Source organism: Eurosta solidaginis, chromosome 4, assembly GCF_040869045.1.
Source record: "Eurosta solidaginis isolate ZX-2024a chromosome 4, ASM4086904v1, whole genome shotgun sequence".
NCBI lineage: Eukaryota > Metazoa > Arthropoda > Insecta > Diptera > Tephritidae > Eurosta > Eurosta solidaginis.
Window position 1 is genome coordinate 16,088,691 of NC_090322.1, and position 20,681 is coordinate 16,109,371.

General features: G+C 33.5%; 1 protein-coding gene across 12 annotated transcripts in view; it reads right to left on the minus strand.

The window, feature by feature from the left end:
* CHES-1-like (Checkpoint suppressor 1-like) overlaps window positions 1-20,681 on the minus strand; it is a 139,075-nt gene that overhangs the window by 18,759 nt on the left and 99,635 nt on the right. The window contains exon 1 of one of the 12 annotated variants that reach the window (XM_067780367.1): window positions 8,218-8,231. The exons of 8 other annotated variants lie outside the window; for them this stretch is intronic. The gene's annotated coding sequence lies outside the window, so the exon portion shown is untranslated. Of the gene's footprint in view, window positions 1-3,630; window positions 4,036-6,700; window positions 6,868-6,890; window positions 6,905-8,217; window positions 8,232-20,681 lie in introns of those variants that run through there. 3 more of the 12 variants (XM_067780368.1, XM_067780366.1, XM_067780364.1) reach the window with 3 other exon arrangements.

Here is a 20,681-nt window from a genome sequence, read left to right on the forward strand (position 1 = left end):
CTCAATCGACTATTCCTGCAATGGTCTCACGTCCATACGTAGCGAGAAATAATCAACGGAAACTTGTCTAAGGATTTGTCATGGACATTTTTTTTTCAAGATTTTAAAATAGAAATTTTGGTTTAAAGTTTGTTTTTTTTTAATTGTTCATGAAATTCCAAAGCGAATTCATTCAAGCCGAACTCATACAAGGTGATGGCAAAGCGAATTCAACATTTTCATTTTTTTTTTCATTCATTCGAGTTACTCATTTTTATTTCTTTTAAGTAATTTTTATTTCTTAAATTTCTCTTTTCCTTTTTATTTTGTTTTTTCGCTTTTATTTTAATACATTTTCTTTTAATTTAATCAGTTAAATTATGTTCTTAGTATTATGGTTTAATTAGCTTTATTTGTTGGTTTTAAATTTTTTTCGTTTTTTTTTTAAATTACTAGTTTTTTTTTTTTGTTCTTTACACTATTTTTTTATATTGCTAAGCTTTTCCGGTTTGCTTTTTGTTTTTGTTTTTTTTTTTTTTTGTAAAATAATTTTTTTTTAACTATTTAAGTATATACATATATCTTTTTTCTTTCATCAAAGCTTTTTTGTATTTCTTTTTATTTTATCTATATTTTTTTATGTTTTTTAACTTTATATCCATAAAAGTATGTTTTATTTTCAGTTAATTGTATTTTGTAGGTATTTAATTTTATTTTGCTTACTTAGAAAGAGATCTCACTGTGCTGTATTTAAACCTGAAATCTGTTAATCTATGCATATTAATAAAATTTTATTTATAAGAAAATATTTTTTTTTATAATTATCATCTCCTTTTATTGTATTCTATTCTTCTATTCATATCTTGTGCTTTTTATTCAATTTAATTTAATTTATTGTCAAGTGTATCTATTTACTTTTAATTTATTTATTTCTCTAATTTTTTTTATTTTAATTTGTAACTTGCCTTCTTTCTTTTTAGTGTTTATAAATTTTTTTTTAACTATTTTGTTTTTTGTTTATTACCAACTCGAATTTAGTATCAGGTGGTGTTATCCCATTATTGCACAGCAAGATGTCAGTTAATGGAAATTAATGCTTAATTTCTTTGCCATCATCTTGTATAGATTCGTCTTGTTTTATTACTAGAATCTTGCTTAAAAAACTAGAGTAATTTCTAAGAATTTCAGTATGTTGGGCACATGGCGAATTCAGTACCAGGTGGTACTATATCATCAGCTGATTGCTTCTTCTTGTTATTTCCAAGCATCGCTTTAGTTCAACAATATGTCAGTTAACCAAATCAATTGTTGCGTTTGACTTGACTTTCTTCTGCACGGCGAATTTGGTTGAATTCGCTTTGTCATCACTTTGTATAGATCGGTCTTAGTTGGGCACCTATTTTATTTTTTATGAGCACCAGCACTTCAACCAGCTTGTTCACATTCAGTGATAACGTTCCAACTAAAAAAAATCTCCCACGTTATACGAAAATACACAAGTAAGAAGCATTAAGTAAACTATCAACACCAATCAAAATTACATAATGTAGAACAACCAAAAATCAAGTACTACAATTTACAAAACAAGAAAACAATATTCTACAAGAAAAATTACCACAAAAAGGCATGATGTCTAACACCTTACCAACTTGAACAAACAAATTTGGCATTTAATCGCATTTTTTTGTTTTCTTAATTCTTGCTTTCTCAAGCAGATAAAAGTTAATTGTGAACCGAAAAGATAAGATAAGACAAAACTAGTTTCCTGAAGCAAAAATGCGACAGTTTTGTGAACTAAAGAATGTCTACATGAAATGGTAAGAATGAGAAAAGGTATGATAATTAAAAAATTAATACACAAAAAAATAGGAAAAAAAGAAAATGGAAATAGACAAATAAAAAAGTAAAAAGCAATACATTGCGCCTCAAACAGAGGAGTAATAAAATATCAATTTTTGAAATATGTGCAATCAAAAAGGCAAAGTTTTGCAATAAAAAATAAATTAAAATATTGCGTATACTTTTTTTTGCACATGGAAAAAGGCATTAATAATTATATGAATTTCAAAAGCTCTCCACACCTCGTAGCAAACACGTGATATACACATTTTTGTGACGCAACTCGTATGCACGGTTTAAATATCAAGTATGCATGGATTTTTGACATAACATACAGAAGAAAAAAATGAAGTGCAGTGTTAACACTGTTCGAAGTAATATCAAAACTTATTTTGGTGTACTTTGAATCTAACACCAAAACAGTGCAATGTAAAAATGTTTGATGTAATTGTACAATATTGCACTTTTCGAAGTAATATCAAAATTCGATCAAATTTTGGACTCAACGCTGTTGCTGTAGTAATGACAGATGTAAACAGCAACCCGTTGTGGTTTGGTGGTAGTGTAATTCGTCTTTCACACCGAATGCTCTGGGTATAAGTCCCGGCTGAAGCAACATACTATTTTTGGAATAATTCTTTTCAGCACTTCTTGGAGATGAAATTCACACTATTACGGTTTTTATATAGAACATCACAAAATGCGGGGCAAAGCACTGCTACAACAACAACAACAAAATGCAGTTCTGACGAAGGAGGTTTCTTTGAGTGTATTAAAGATAGCAGATGGCAAAGCTAACAGCATAGAAAAACCAAATTTTGATACCACAATTATTTCCTTTAGAGTTTGAACATCTCTGCTCAAAAAAGCATTTAAGCGCGGTATCCACATCATAAGAAAACGCTCAAGAATAATTTCGTATATATTTCTTGTGTGAAAATTTTTAGAAACCAAGTAATTTTGGCATTTCCTTTATCTCTCTGTTCTCTATGAAGCGGCGTCACTTCCCTGCAACGCACTGAAATCAAATACAAAAAAGAAAAGAAGAAAATTTGTTAAAAAGTAACATATTTAAATTGAGTATACACTTAAGTTAAAGAGAATACCCGAAACAAGAGTAAAATAAAACTTGTGCTCAAATAGTATTGCAAATTCCATCCAAATAGTTCATATACACAGTCTCTGTTTGCCCTGGTAATTAACCGACTATGCTCTTACAGGGTCGTTGCTCAATAAATGAGACGCACATATATTTCTTGGCAAAATCGGGGAGCCCTGATGTGCACGTTTGCTAAAAAAAAAGTTTTTGGAAAGATAGCAGAAAGCGTACGAGTATTCTTGAGAGGTGAATACGACTTAACAAACGAAATTTTGTATGAAAGTTTCTTAAACGTGATTGTTTTTTTGTTGCAGCAATTGGCTTATTAGTATTAGACACAAAATTGTACACAATAGACGGCATCACTATGAATTCAAAAAATTTGCCAGTCCCCAAGTGATTTTCTGCATTGATTTTCGCAAATTCCTGGAATATAGATACATATAACACAGAGATACACACTATGTCACTTGAGTGCATGAGCTTATAATTGTGTTACCGTGACAATTATAAAACTTATATATAAAAGCAATTCAATAAACTTTGGACGGCAGACAAACTGAAGCGAGCGCTGATTACATTTCTAATACAACACCGAAACGAAAAACCGACCAGACTTGTAAATAAATGCCAAAAAATGCACTAGCAATAAACAAAAAAACAACACGATTAATGTATACATATATATGTATGTACATATATCAAATACTAACAACAAAAACTAATCCAAATTTAATTCTTCGATTTAAGCTTTTTAGAATTTATGTATGCGTCGGAATGACGGTTAATGTTCTGTCGGCGTGATATGTTGCCTTAGAGACGCGTAGTGTAACAATTGTGTCAACAATACTGGAATCCGCGTCTAAATGAACTAAAGGAATTTTTATAACTAAATATAAGCAAAACTGACGCAGTGTAGGAGCATTGTTATTAACCAAGAGAGAGGAGGGAGCGCCAAAAACGAGCAACGCCGCTACTAATCAAGAAAAGTTGCTATAGTTACATGATTGTAAACAAAAATGTATAAAAATCATATGTGTAATACGATTATAACTAGGCAATGGACTAGTGAGAGAGAGGGCAAAGTTAGCGAAAAAATTTAGGAATAACAGCAGGTGATTGAGAGCAACCACACAACAAATAGTACAACAAGTCACTTTAGTTGGTAACATTAAGGTGTTTATAGTAAAACAAGTAAATAAATAATACGAAGCTCCAATTATTTACAAACGAGTATTGTGCCCGTTAAGTTGTATGCACATATATGTACTTTTAAATGTAAGTGTATGAGTTAAACGAATCAAACAGCAACAACAATTGTTATGTATGAGAAAGTTGCACTACCACAACCTTTTCTTGGCGCGGCAAGTGACAGGGAGGAGCACATTCTTGTTTTTGTTTTCGCACTGAGAGCTCTTGTGGAGCGCTGCACTTTGTTAGTAGTGGTAGTGAAAGGTGCTCCAAGTAGAGAATATATAAAAAAGTAAACATGTGATTTTTAAATGTAAGAGCTCCAAAAAAGGCAACCGGAGCAAGATAAATATGCGCAAAGATGTATGTGACAAAAGAGCGACGAGAGAGAACAACGGTATGAATAAGAGCTTTGCAAGTATGTATGTCAGCGGTATAGATGCCGGCAAAGCTTTTTGTTTTTTGTGTACATCAACAACTTTTTGCAGTAGGCGTAGAACATTCGAAATTTAAGAGATGTACTGTAGGATGAAAAATGTTTTGCACCGTATGTTTTTCATATTATGGCGTTTTCTTTTCTGATAATAGTGTCGCCCTATTAATTATTCATTGCACTTTCCTCAAATACTTTTTACTAAGAAAATGGGTCTCACTGCCTACAAAACGCCAGGTGACCTTGTTAAAAAGTTAGGATCTACGAGTAAAACATGAAGGTAAGATTTTTGTCAGAGAAGAAAACGCAATTAGAGCACATTACCTTTTTTCTTAAAATAAAGTCATACACATGAAAACACTAAAGCTTGAAAGCCGTTATTAGGTTCTCAGATGAGGAAACACTTGTACTAGATAAAGTCCGTTGTGGCAGCAGCGAGTTGGGACTGAAATTAGAAACGATTTTTTAGGAAATATTTGGAGTTGTAATGAAATGCACGGTCGAGCAAGTACCTTAATGGTGCTTTGTTACCGGAACGTACCGGATCTATGTATATCCGGCAAATGACCATCAACATCGATAACACTCCCCAAAGCCTTCGGGGAGTGTCTTTATCGTTAATAAAACGACATAACAACCGACTCCTACGCTATCTCGGCATTTCCTCTCACGAACAGCTGATAACAAAGCGAAAACGAAGTGTCATAAATAAAGAACGTAAACAAATTTGACGATTGCTTCCGTGCAGTTGACGATTAACGTAAAACTAGACGATAAACGAGAGCGTAAGTATCAGCGTACCATTACCACAGAGGTCCCCAAAATCAAAACTGTGGCTGTGTGAGTAAAACCCAAATCATCTTATTGGTAGTGGTTTAGTTTGTAGTAGTAGTTGGTAGTGGTTTAGTTGGGGATAGAAAATCAATGAGGTAGGACGTATGCACCCATGTTTGTTAATACACAAAAAGTAATTCGTAAATATGCCATATAAATATTACTTTATTGCTTGAGTCTAAGGAAAAATGTTAAGAAAATAAATTGTTAACATTAAACCATGAAAACATTCTGCGTATGAGCGTTTGTTTGCAAAATATCTTTTCGCAAATGCGCAAATAAACAATAGTCTCAAACATTGTTGCCACTGTGCTTGTTCAGCGACAACTAAAGACGAAAGAGAATAATAAAACATGTGAAGTGGCGCCAATAATTATTCAACTAAATGGGGCCCACTGCATTAACAGACGATATATCCAATGCACATATCGTCCGTTAAGCGTCTTGTTCGCCGAACATAATGAGGCTGTTAACCCAGAAAGGTAATACATATACGTAAATTTTACGTGTATGTCGCATAAAAAGTCCTGTTACATTTTACCGTTATGCCCTATCGCTGTGAGCGCTGGGCAGTGCTTGCTTTGTTTTAGTGGTACGTAAACAAGTAAATAATTAGTCAGTTATCAGTTCGCGGTTTGCTCTAATCGGTGTTACAAAAGAAGTGTGCACGTAAATTTTACGTAGTCTTAGTAATAACTGGTAAAATTTTGAATGTCAGTTTGACGTGGTCTTGCTAATAATGTCTAAATATTTGTGGATGGAATTTAGGTTCCGTGTGAATTTCAGTTGAAATTAAGAGAAAAAATGGGAAACTCAAGTCGTAGTCTTGCGGATACAGAAATAGAGGCTCTTTTCAACAATCTGGACAGCAATTAAAGTTTTACTGATGACATAATTGAGGAGGAAGTAGATTTTGACAGTGACGATAGTTTTGATGAGTTGGAAACATAAGTTCCTGAGTTCGAGGAAATTACTTTTGAAGAGGAATTGATGAAATTCGCGGAGTCCGCCCAGAATTCGGCCTCTGAAAATATAAGTAAACCTTCCCCAGCAAAAAAAAAAATAGATCAGCATCAAAAGCACAAGTAAATTTAAACGAGAATAAAGATGTATCCAATGCTCATACGCTTTTGGGAAAAAATGGTCATGTTTGGAGTACATCGTATTAGCGGAAAACGATTAAGGAACCAAAAACTTTTCATTCAATAAAACCAACACTGAAAAAAATAAGTTTTTATTAAACATTTATTTAAAATAACACACGGAAATGGTGTGTACGTAAAATTTACGTATAGTACCAACAACGTACGTTAAAACTGTCTTACCTTTCTAGGGTTAATCAACCGACCAAGAATCTCTAACTTAATTGGTTTCAAATCCGAATATGACTTGGCAGCACCTGACCATATATAAAATTCACAAAACGGTTCTCACACCCATCGAAAATAAAAAAAAACCAATTCCGACTCTACTTCAAGACTGATGAAGCACGTTTTTCACTGCTGTTTCACGCACCACTGCTTTCTTCAGCGTTGTATATACGAATGTACGAAAAACGAAGCTAAAACAAGAAAGCTGCCAAACAAAGCAAAACTTGCTGTGCTACTGTAATATGAGAAGCAACCAAAGAGTGGTTTATTAGAAAGAGAACGACAAGACTTGTAAGAAGCTCACAAACTCTCCGCACTACAAAAGAAATAACAAACAAGAAATACAAAAATAAGAACATAATAATGCGCTTACTTTGACCGCGACCGTCACAACAAGGCGCGCGTCAGAAAACCGGAGAGAGACAACGCAGTACCAGCAAAGAGAATAGATATAACAAGAGGCGTCAGTTCGATATTTATTTGTAATGTACCTGTTTGAAAGGATTAGAAAATTACCTTCTACACATTTTTAAGAAGTTTATATTAACACATATTCCTCGGGTTCCAATGAAACATGAACCAGATACGGATAGAGATTTAACATGCAAATGCAACAATGTGATCCATATGGTTCGAGGATTGTGATTGTTGGAAATAGAATGAATTGTTTAATAAATACAATCCCTTAAAACGAACAAAAATACCTTTTGAAAATCTGTAGAAGCAAATTAAAATTACTCCGCAAATGGGACATTACAAATGTATTTCGCAAAAAGTACGAACTGACGCCTCTTATTATTTCTATTCTCTTTGCTACCAGAGCAACGGCTGTCGTAAGGCCGCAACGCCCAATGAGTGCCCAATCATTGCAGTCAACGACGACGGAGCGTCATCGTTTATAAGCGGTGGCATTTAATAATTTTCGCATGCTTGTAAAATTTGCATTTTTTATTTTTATTTAATCGGCTTGGTATAGACAAGCGTTGAAAAAAAATTCCGATACATAAGCAAACTGATGAATATCAAACAAGTTGGAAATTAAAGAAAATAAAAAGAAAAGAATACACAAACAAAAGCAAACCAAATATGAGTAAAAAAAAATTATTTTGTCGGTGAATTGTGTTTTCGTTGTTTTTTTTTTCATTCATTTTCATGCTAATTTTTTATGCGGTTTGTTCAATGACAAATTTATGTATTATGTTATTTTTTCCCACAGTAAAATTATTGTCTTTACTTGACAGTAATGAAAAATAAAATAATTGTATGTGGCGTCATAATTAAATATTTCAACACACTTTGTAAGCAGCAACATTTTTGCGTAAATTTACGTTAATGACAGCAACTGTAATACTTTTTCTCAAATTTTAACTTGCAAAGAGTGCTTTACGAATTCCCTAAACAGCGATTATTACTATGTTTTTGTATTCTCTTCACTAATTTGTTTAAATGTCAAACGCCATTTGTTAGTATACCTACAAATTTTTGCCCTCCATCACATCCGCCACTCGCCACAAAAATAGTGGTGCTACATTTTTAATCCTTTTGGTCCACATTTACACCCACATATTAAATAAATTACCACTTTGTTGTACTTCGCATGCATATTTTACGCTCCCCATTCGCCCGCAAAACCAGGCAGACACAGGCATATGTTGATTGTGTTTTTGTAGGATGTTCTAGTCTGGTCTGGTCTGGTATGACTTGGCTTGTTCGCCAGATTTCACCAGCTGTGCGTGCTAAGCAACGAGAGCAATGAACAGTTACAAAGAGAGAACTGACAAGAGAACGTGCGCATTGGACATATGACGAAGCCTAAGAAACGAGTGGGATTTAATTACATATCATAGTATTTTGTATTTCGATTCGTATATGACTGCGTGATTACATGGAATCGGGCGGAATGATGATGAAGTGCGTTAATTACTTGGAAAGAGATACACTGACAAGCTGACACGAGGGCGAAGTGGGCTTATAAGACCTTCAAAAGTCAATGATGACATATGTAGCATGCACTAACAAGAATCTACCTGTCGTCAAATGCAGCTCAAATGGATAGGGGAGCAAAAAATTAGAAGCATTATAAAGGCGTTGAAATAAGTTATAGCGCGTTTGATACAAGAAGGGAATTTATTTATTTCAGAGGATGAGTGTCAAGTTGCTGTCAGATTTATTACAGGCGAAAAGTTGTTTTGGTAGGGTATCCACATCGCAGGAAATGAAAAATTCCATACAAAAAAACGCTCAAAAATTCTCCAGAAAATTTTCGTTTGTCAATTAGTATCCACCTCTCAAGAATGCTCGTACGCTTTCTGTTATCTTTTTCTATCGTAGGTTATTTGTTGACGATTTATTGTAGATTAAGGCATGTGTAAATGTGGTCTTACAGCATAGGTGGGCAAATTGAAACGTGAGGGCGTATTGGTAAACGGGAGAGGAATTGCGCTACAGTGGTGTAAAAAAGGAAAGGTGCATAATAAAAAAAATGGAACACTAAGCTATTGGAAACTGTTTTTTTTTTAACTTTTAGGACTGATCTTGAATTTTTATCGTCTTTTCATCTTATACGTTTTTAAACTTTAATGAGTTATATAGTTGTTTTTATTAAATTATTATGCTTTATTATGACAGAATAGCTGAAAAGAATTAAACATATCGGCTGACATTACAGTTATTTCCATCCTGCCAAAGATTTCATCAGATGTCTTTGTATTTTTAAATTATATTCTCCCGAGCTGACAATCGAACTAAAGTCATCAAATTTCGAATCAAATGTATCAAAATCTTTATGGAAATAATTATAATGTCTTCTAAAACTATATTGTCGGGTCCCCTGTATAGATAACACAAGACACATTGTGCGTTACCGAAGGCATTTCAAATCATAAAAAAAATTTTGTCATTCATTTTTAATCGCGCATAAACTGCTACGTCATAAAATGTGATGTATGATGTGGAACTAAGCGACTGTCTTGTTACCTCGTTGCTGTCTGTGAAACGACTGATATGAAAATTATGTTTTTACGCCACTGTAGGGCATTTGCTTTTTCGCTCTCAACAACGACTGCAATGAAAAGCGTAAGAATACGTGTGATGAGAATACTACTCATGTGAGTAAGCTTTGCCCATCTATGTCTTACTATTCTCTGCATTAACTATAAAGCGAAAATTTTAAAACTGACCATCATCTGACGATCTTAAATCCCTAAAAAAAAATTTACAATTTACAAATTAAGTGAAGCAATAATCGATGTCAGAAAACATATTTCTTCCTGATGAGCAAAAGTTTCGTATGCAGTGTTTTTGTTGCCCATACTTCAAAACCCACAGTATAATGGCTTTCTGGATTAGAAATCCATAATTAGTGCAATGACCGTAAATTGTAGGTGAACAAATTCATGTTGCCCATAAAACACATTAACCCAACGTTTTGGGCTATAACCGAAGAGTTTTTCAAGCATGAAAAAAGCGTAGAATGCAATATAATCACGAAGGCGGCTAAAGTTACAAAAAAAAGGAAAAACAAAAAGAAAGCTTAAAAAACAAATACAAATTAATGCAACGTCTGTATTTTTTGGCAGCGTACAAAGCCAATTTGAAGCGCAAAAATATAATAAATTAAAGACCGCAATACAATTTTTATAAAGATCTCGACTCAAGTAGAACGCATTGTACAGGTTTACAAGTATGATATGTATGAGAGGGAAACAATTTCTTTCCCTTTCTAACACACGGCAGTTTGACACTTCGGTCAGTGTCAAACTAGCGTGGAACACAGTGGAACCTGCGTGGAACATGAGTTTTGACACTGAACGAAGTGTCAAAATTACCGGGGTTGCTTCGTCGAAAGCGACACAGGGAAGCAAAAAAGGGATCGGAATATCAGATATGGGTTGCTGTGATGGTAAATTTCTTTTAACGAATTTAGTAGGAAATTTTAAGTGCACCCATGTGGGTCCCTCAGAAAATTATAAAAAAGTCTTCAATTGGGGTATCTGAGGACGCGTAGTTATTTAAGTATTAAGAATACAAACACGGGAGTTAAGTTTTTCTACCCGTTCAAAAGTTCTCCGCGAAAAACAGTTTGAAACCGAGGTCGACTGCAATTATCCGTCCAAAAAAGCGGAAAGAAAAATGAATAGACGCGTTTTGTCCTGTTGTCAATAGTCCGAAGAGAAAAAGTATTCGAATTATTGGAAGCGAGGCAAAAACGCGTCTATTAATACCTCCCCCGACGGTGTTGGTCGAGTTTTAGCAATCGTCCCCGTAAAAAAGTATCACAATTTGTTAATTAAAATTGTCCAAAATATATGGTTATTAAAGAGAGATGTAATTAAGTGCTCGTTTGAAAGTAAATAAGTATATTTCTTTGTAATATAAGAAAAAAAATTTTTAAGCAGTTTTCGATAGCAGCTACTAAACTTTGTTTGGTCCTAAGAAGTACAACAGTGCCAAATAGCATCCACAAAAAAAACGAACAAGAACAAGCATTTTATCAGGTGAGCGTGGCTGTGTATGTGCGTGCTGCTACATATCCTACTTGTAGACCTGTACAATGGTAGAACGTACTTATATTGATAGCGTTAGAGCGAAGGCAATAAAAGAGAGAAGATAAAAACAAATAAGTTAGTCAAGTAAGAAATAAAATTCATGAAAAAAAAACGACGACTTACATAAACAGCAAAAAGAAATACGACGTCAAGTAGAACTTAGCAGAGTAGAACGATGAGGTTCGCAGACTTTGGCAGACTGCTTTTAGCAGAGAAATTTGTGGAATTATACTTATTAGAATGCTATTGTTGTTGTTTTACCCTTGTACTAAAATTGCTACTGTCAGTGTTGGCATTTAATGATGATGCGGCCACGTGCTATAAGAATAAGCGCCGCAATGGAACGAGACTTGCCAGCAAAGAGTCAGAAAAAGAACAAACAAATGTGCACCTTTAATCATATATATGTAAGAAAAACAGTTGGAGAGAACAAGTGCAATAGATTAGAAACAGTAAAGTGTGAAAAAATACCAATACAAAATTTCATATCGCTTTTGGTAGACTAAACACATATGTATGTACAAACCAGGTATGTATGCAATTATTATTTCTATATAAAAGTATAAACGGAAGGAAGAACTGATAATCACGTTTTTTTCATTTGCCATATTTCAAGTTTTCTTTTCGCTTTATATGCATACATACATAACGCATACAGGGTGGTACAAAAGCTATCAAGCTATAAAGCAGTGCGATCTTTTGCTAGCCCACGGGCGGAGACTTTTAATGCTCTCCCGCAGACCTAGGGCACACGTACGGGACAAAAATTAAAAACAAATTGCATAATTATTAAGTCACGTAGTAAAATTGGTTACATAGCACCATTGACCAATTGCATTGATATCCATAATGCTATGTACAAACACACCAAATTGGCAATTTATACCATTTGAGCAATTTATCATATAATAAATTGTAATAATGCATTGCCAATTTAAAACAAATTGCGTAATAAATTGTTTCAAACTGCAAATGCAACCTTGTAAAGTGTGTTTATTGAGTAGATTTATACGTCAGTTACGCATGGCTCAACTATATGGTTGGCTCATCTCATCAGCTGATTTTATTTTTTTCATTTCACTGGAGTAGGGATTGTCAAAAGAAGATGGTAAAATCAAAATGAAACCAAAACATTGAACACATTTTCTTACAACACACAAATATTTCAAAGTTTTACGTTTTCATTCCATTCCATTCGCCTAATACCAGCACGCACATTTTGACAGTCTGAACAAAGGTATGTTGTTGCTGTAGAGATGAGCCAACCAACTATCAAAATACTATTGTGTAAGCTAAATTGAGTTGTATGAACACCACTCAATTTCAATAGAAATTGCCTCAATTTATTTTTCTGTTTGAACATAGTATAATACTATTTTCACACAGACGGCTTATTGAATAATAAAGGCAATTTTCTACATTAAGACGCTTATTGAGCTCAATATTCCCTACAAAATTCGAATCTATTATTATTTCATTAGTAGCTAATCGAATGCCTTATGAAGTCAAAAGCACAATGCAACTCTGTTGGTAGCGTTCCGCTTCCGTTTCCGCTTCTTAGTTTTTGGTGTGTTCAGTGCTTAAAAATGTCATTTGTCAAAGCAAATGTCATTGACTGCATGGCGGAACGATACAAGGTGGCCGCATCGAACAGCTCATTATAACCTTTTTTATTTGATTTGATACATCAACTACCGGCGCAGTACGATTTTGACATTTGTCCATCGAATTTACAAGTACATGGAATTTTTTTTGTTTGTAGGTATGTCACCATGCTCCCACCTTGTATCTTTCCGCCATGATTGTCTGTCTCATCCTTCATACTAATCGAGCAGTTACTTCTGTGTGAAAGCAAAAAATTTACGATTTCATTAGCAAGTGAAATGAGATCATTAAGTTTCTGTGTGAAAACAGTATAAGGTTGGTTTGGATCAGCTGTTTTATATGGATACAGAAATGGTAAATTTCCCAGGCTCTTTAGAGCAAAAACAAATTGCGTATTTTTAGTACACCTTGTATTTCATCAAATATGTATATATATGTATATCCAACCATCTTTTAGCATGCTTTTCAATTATTTAGAGCACACGAGCGTGATTGCTTCTGTATATGTGTTCCTTGCTTGCTTGCATACCTCTTTTTCCAACTGACGCTGGAAAATGTATAATAGTTGTTGGTATCATTTTTTTTTTGTTACACAACAAATGAGGATGCATGAGAAGAAAAAACAAACAAAAAACAACAACTTAGTACGAAAAGCATTTAACAAAACGTATCAAAGTAATACAAAAGGTCACAAGTGAATGCTTGCAACAACATTAAAGGTTTGCCCTTGTGCTTTTACATGTTTATAAACAACACTTATCAAAACTAATCTAATTTTAATACTTTTTTGTTCGCCTTTTTTTTGCTTTTCATACTAATAATTGCCATTAACTAAATGATATTTGGCCTTTTCCGTTTTGTTTGCTATTTGTCGCGTGCTACATATATGTGCGCGCGTTCGCTTGGAAAGTTGAGTGGGTTTCTATTTTGCTTTTGTTTTGTGGTTTAGTTTATTGTAATGGCAAAAACAACTAACGGAAATATTTATCTTTTAGCATTTCGTTCCGTTTTTATTTTGTTTTGTGATCAACATTAGATATACTTTTAATGTGCTTTAACTATATTATGCTACTAGGCGCGATTACACCTTAAAGCTGGAGACATTGGTGCTTTATCGGTAACCGTATCGGTAACCTTATAACAGCTGATTCGACCAATCTTATGAGAATCAATGCAATCGATTATTGGTGCCGCTAAGGTCGTAACCGTATCGTAGCCAACCAATTGGGTTTTGGTTTACCGTCGTAACGATAAACAGCTGATTACGTTAGGGATACGGATACAGCGATACGACATACGGCACCAATGACTCCAGCTTAAGTTGCACGTTAATGAAATTAAAGCTTTACTAATTCAAATTGACACTCGCTTTATGACAGCAATTAAACGCCATTTTGAAAACAAAACGGTATGTACATATATGCACTTCAAATATAGTACAAAAAGGTAAGCAAACACGTTTCTTATTGTATTTAGAAGTCAAAGGTTTCATAATTTCTTTTGCCGTAATTTAGATGAAAACCGGGACAAGAAAAGTTGCAAAATATCATATAAACAAAGAAGCATGAAATACGGCTGTGTTAAGTAGCATTACGCATTACAATAGACGCAGTGCGGCGTGGAGTTCGATTAGTGGTAGGAGACGAAATAAAAAGAAATAATAAGAAAAAAAGGCAAATTAAAACAGTCATTGAAAAAAAGGTGCAAATGAAGCAAGCAAAAGTAGCAAACAAAAGTACCAAACATACAATAATGAACAGTGCGAGCGTACGCCCAATAAAATTGCCTTCAAATCGTTAGTAAATTTGTGAAATGTATATGAACAAAGTACATGCATACATACTTACAAAAAAAAAGCAAATACCATATAAACAAAAAAACAAGTGATCATATTCATATACTCATATATTACATAAATATATGAACTATGGAAGATTGTTTGCATTTGGCTATACGCTCGCCTAGTTGAGCGATAAAAGAAAATGGCGCATGAGAGCAATAGTGCTAAGCAAAATTTGTTGCTGAGGTACATACGTATTGTAATATTTTAGAGCCGTTTTCTGATAATTATAAAATTACCGATAAATGTTTTCAACGATAAATGTATAGAAACCGCAACATCAACATGATTGTTGAGACAACTAAGTATCGTAATTTAGTGAATTTATGTGTACCAGAGCGAAAAAGGCCTTCGAGTAAGGCACTAAAGGCTTGGAGATTTTGGAAAACAGTACGACTTGTATACTAAATAACAGAGCAGCCGAAGCCCAGAGAAACCTTATATGCTGTGGTAACTTATGAGATACGCAAAATCTACAAAGTTGAAAATAATCTTGTAAAAAGCTGATAAAGCTTTTGAAAAACTGAAGAATGCCTCCTCATATATCAAATCAATATCGTAATAATTACATGAAACATTAAGAAGATACATATGTACATACATACCACGATGCAATGAATATTAAAGTGTTCTCATCCTGTTGACGTTTTTCTTATTCTGACAAGTTCGGCATGTATATTTTAGGGGGTGGCCTGTCATACATAACTGCCTTTGAATTCTGTTACGATCGCAGTAGATTTTACTATATGTACGTTTTGCAATACACGTAAATATTGGCAAATAGAGCAGCCGAAAAAGTAAGGTTATGTAGTTCACATCACCATCGCTTGAAAAGCAATAAAGCAAACACTTTAGGGCAATTCACAAGATCTCCTATTCGCCGTATATGCTATGTTTTTATCAAATTTTATATTGGAAACCAGGGAAACAACTCAAATCTTAAAATTTTACATGAATACGATACTCTTGTGAAATACTTATCGAAAGAATATTTTAAAACTTAACCTTTATACAATAATCGCTGTCATAATGAGACGATTTTCAAAATTCTGTACAGTTGTCTCAGTCTGAGATTTGTCGCCGATTTATTGCTGAATTCATCGCATTCTGCTTAACGACCAGAAAAAGGAAAAGTATTCAACAGTTTAAAAGTAATTAAACATATGAAATTCTCGTAAAATTTTGTGGATCATTTGTACATAGCTATGTACATATATACGTTCATTCTTATAAAAGTTGATTAGCTTCTTGGAAATAAACGCGGTTTAGACACAAATGCACTGAGTAATGAACAAGCAATGACAGCCAAATCGACAGCTATAAATAAAAACACAATAAACAAAAACGACAGCAAAGCAAAATAAAAAAAAAAAAAACAAAAACAAATGCATTAACTAAATACAAATAAACAAAAAGTGAAGAGAAGGTCAAAAACATAAAAACAAGCATCAAATAGGAAAAAATAAATGAAAACAAATGATACAAAAAAGTAAATGAAAAGGGAAAAAAGAAAGTGTGAAGATGGAGAGTAGAGAAATGTGGTATATATTTATTGTAAGTGTATATCTATAAATCTTGTAAAATAAAGTCGCTAAATGCCATGTATGCACATAACTTCACACAGAATACTCCGATTTTAAAACGGTTTTTTGCATTTGAAAGCTTAGCTACGTGAGATGGTACAGTTAATATAATTTGAAGATATATATTATAGGGGCGTGGCAAATTGCCAAAATGTAGCAAAAAATCATAAAATTTTTGTTTACACAGCTATAATTTATAAACGGATGGATGGATTTCAAAAATTCTACTTTTCAGTAAAACTTTGAAATATTTACCTTCGATCTGCATCAAAAAAAAATACTTGATTCCTTTCTTATATCAGCCAAATTGTTTAAAAAAAAGTAACATTTTTATCAAAAAATGCGTATGTGTGTTTGTTCGCTGTCCGCGCTAATTGCTTTTGAGTGAGGCTTGATGCGACACATACATACGTACATATATAGCATTCGCTGCGTTATTTAACTTCGGGCGTAGGTTTATAGATATGTATGGATGTACATATGTATGTATTTTCATATCATATCAGCTTGACACAGGTATGTACATACATGTACGTTCTGGATAGGGCCTTGAGATAAAAACGTGGACCTGGGTAATCCTGGGATATGTTTGTACAATATGGGTATCGAATGTAAGCCGTTTATGAGTACTTTGATACGGGGTATTTTTCGTACCCGCGGGTGACTAGGGTCTCGAGATATAAGCGAAAACGTGGACGCGGGTACCCCTAGAATGTGTGTGTAATATGGATATCAAATGAAAGGGTTTGCTGAGAGCTTTAAAGTAATTTTCATTGTGATATTCGATTTAGTTGCATTAACCTGGCAAAACTGATAAGAGTTAGACGGAAAAAGCTTATTAAAATGTATGGAGATAGACAAAATTTAGGGCAGAACAACGTCTGACGGGTCTGCTAGTGTAGATATATACAGAGCTTCAACAAATTTTAAGCAATACACAGAGCTTAGCGGTACAAAAACACAACAAAGGAAAAATTAAAAATGAAAGCGCAAGAGCGTATAAAACGCAAAAAGTTACGCGAATTCAATTTATAAAGCAGCGACAAGAAATTGAGAAAGTAAAATGAAATAAAGAGAAAAAATATAAAAAAAACTTCAAGAAAAAAGGCAAAACCGGCGTATAATTATAATATTTTTTAACAACAAATTTTTTTGCGCACTTCCAAAGCTTACATACATACATATTTATGAAGTACGCAAAAACTGACTGTATAGTGAATAAAAGCAAAAACGATGAATGGAAAAATTGGCGAATTTTATTTAAAAACAAGTAAGGAAGCTTAAGTTCGGGTGAAATCGAAGATTACATACCCAGCTGTACACTTGAACTGCTGTTGTTGTTTGTTTTGTGTGTTTAATAGTGTTACAAGGCTGCGTAATAATACATATACATATGGTTCTATTCTGAACTAATTTTTCTTCGAGTTATAGCTCCCGAAACAGAAAATTTGCTTAGTCATAAAAGGGGCGGTGCCACGCCCATTTTTTTTGAAGCTTTCTCTATTTATTGTTACAAATTCACTTGGGTAATGAAATACCATGGATATGAAGCTCTTTTTTGCAAAGATATAGCTTATTTTATTCGTCTACGGCCTTTTAAAAAATCTTTTATATAAAAGTGGGCGTGGTCCTTAGCCGATTTCGTTAATTTTTCTTCAAAGCATTCCTTAAAGTAAAGGCAACCTCTGTGCCGAATTTTGTTACGATAGGTTTAACGATTTTTGATTTATGATTAATATTTGATTGAAAATTGAAATTGATTTTATCACAAGAGGGCGATGCCGCGCCCATTTTATTAAGAGTATAAATATCAGTCCACACGTCAAATTTCAACATTCCAGGTGTATTATTTATTAAATAATCAGGTTTTTTGTGTGTTCCAAAATATTATACATATATATAAAAAGTGGGCGTGGTTATCATCCGATTTCGCTCATTTTCAATACCAATCTATTCAGATAAGCTCGTGTACCAAATTTGGTGAAAATATCTCAATATTTACTCAAGTTATCGTGTTAACGGATAGACGGACGGACGGACGGACAGGGCTCAATCAATTTTTTTTTCGACACTGACGATTTTGATATATGGAAGTCTATATCTATCTCGATTCGGTTGTACAGGTATAAAGTACAACCAACCGTTATCCAATCAAAGTTATAATAAATACCCTGTGTACAAGTACAGCTGGGTATAAAAAGTATAAGAAAACTTTATAAGCATATGAGTTCAAGGAACAAGTACAAAGTAGAACAATTTGAATTGGAGTAAGAGAGTAGTAAACAATAAACAAAATATAATATAAAGAATAAAAATAAAGAAAATATATAAAGAACGCAATAGTAAAACAAGCCTAAAAAATTTGCGAAGGTAAGATCAAAAACAAAGCTAGAATCAAATACGTTTTCGCAGTACGAATTTCAATAAAATTTTTGTCAAGATACAAATACAATAATAGGGGGACTCATGATAGCATATAAACTTATAAGGTGTAAAATTATATCCATTTACACACGCGGTTATATGAACGCACCTAGTAATACTCTTGATAAACTTGATTGTTTTTCAGCTGTATTATTTCCAAAAAAAATTTTTTGATTGTTATACAATTTAAAAAATACCAGGATTAAGTGAAAAATCAAAACTAAAACGCCTTTACTTGCTGATGTTGGAGATTTTTGATGAAAATGCCGTCTGTAATGTCTGCAAGGTTGCATTCCTTTGAGTTTACCGCGTTTACACAATGAAATGTGCGCGTAAATTTATACAAATTGTGTAAATGATTTTTCATACAAAATTTGACAGCTCCTGCGTAAACTAGATAAATTTATACGTTTACACACTTTATAAGGCATTTATACGGTTACATGAGTCCCCCTAATGCCGATGTAAGATTAATCGGAATCTCAATTAAAGTCAATAAACAAGCACTCAATTTACATAAATCGTTGACTTTATGACTATACGACTATAATTTATTGATATACAAAAGCTCTAGAAACTGAAAGCATAGCAACAAAACAAATTCACCGGCTATTAACGTCATCAGTGTGTCGCACAAACCATATTAAAAGTAAATATGCTATCGAAACGACGCTTCATATTGTTTATATATATTTGTTTCATATACTGCACTTATACAGTGGTAGCGTCGTTTTGATCGTGTGACACGATCGTTAAAAAAATTTTTTTTTTCGAAGGCAATGCGACGACAGCATTAACAAACAATGAATACACTCGATACATACTATGTATAAGAATGAATGCCTACGTCAATACTTGGCCCGTGACTGTTAACTGTATTTATACAAGCTGTCACATATGTGTATACCTTTGTATATATCATGGCTATATTGTATATATGAAGTAAAAACAAATACGCCTGTTTAAATCTTTACCAAGAAGAAACGAAAATACATTGTCGGTGGTATTTGAAAAATGTATTTTTGATAGCCCAAAGTCACATTTTTGGCATCATTTCTAAATGTGTTACGCTGCGTCGCTTATTTAATTGTGCCAAACAAAAGTAGATAAGCACATGGCGTTTTTATACCAGCACCTTATAATCATATATTGCTACTTTGTTGCTATGGCAATAATTGTTGTGAAAACTGACATTCCTGAGGAATGAATTCCAAAAATGCGAATGCATTTGAATATGTGGTATTTGTAAGTTGAAGTGCAATGAAACTGCGTGTATGCTGAACATGAAATTTTTAAATCAGAAGTGGAATATAGATAAGTATGATATGCTTTCGGAATGCTTACAAAAGGTAAGCGGTTGCTGACAAGCCTCAATTGTGTTTCCCTAGAACAATACTGAATTTAATTTTACAGAAAGTGATGGCAGGTTTAACGCTTAAGTAAAATCGACAACTTTGGCAATGCCCTTTGGGATCCTAAGTTGTAGGAGCGTTCTTTAAAAGTAACGTTTCTTTAAAGTCAAACAATCCAATTCATTGAATGGACCTAAATAGTACTTAAGATTAACGCTCTTAGCTTTTAGAGTCACATTCTGCTTCAAGACTTACATATGTTAGGAAACAGGAATCTTGTGAAACAACTTTCTGATAGCGTAAACTTTGAAACACCAACAAGCATCAATTTCTTCTTTCCGGTAGCGTAAACTTTGAAACACAATACATTTCGAAACCATCAATACAGCAGCTGCAATATATATATAAATAAAACCTCTAAAACTACCATAATATGGCGAAAGCTTTTCGTCCACATCAAGCCATTCCCATTGAAAATATTATGTAAACACTGTTCGCATTGCCTCAAAAGCAAATACATGTTCCAGAAGCTTTGACATTGTCGTAAACTAATGTAGAAGCTGTTTATGCGTCATAGGAAATATT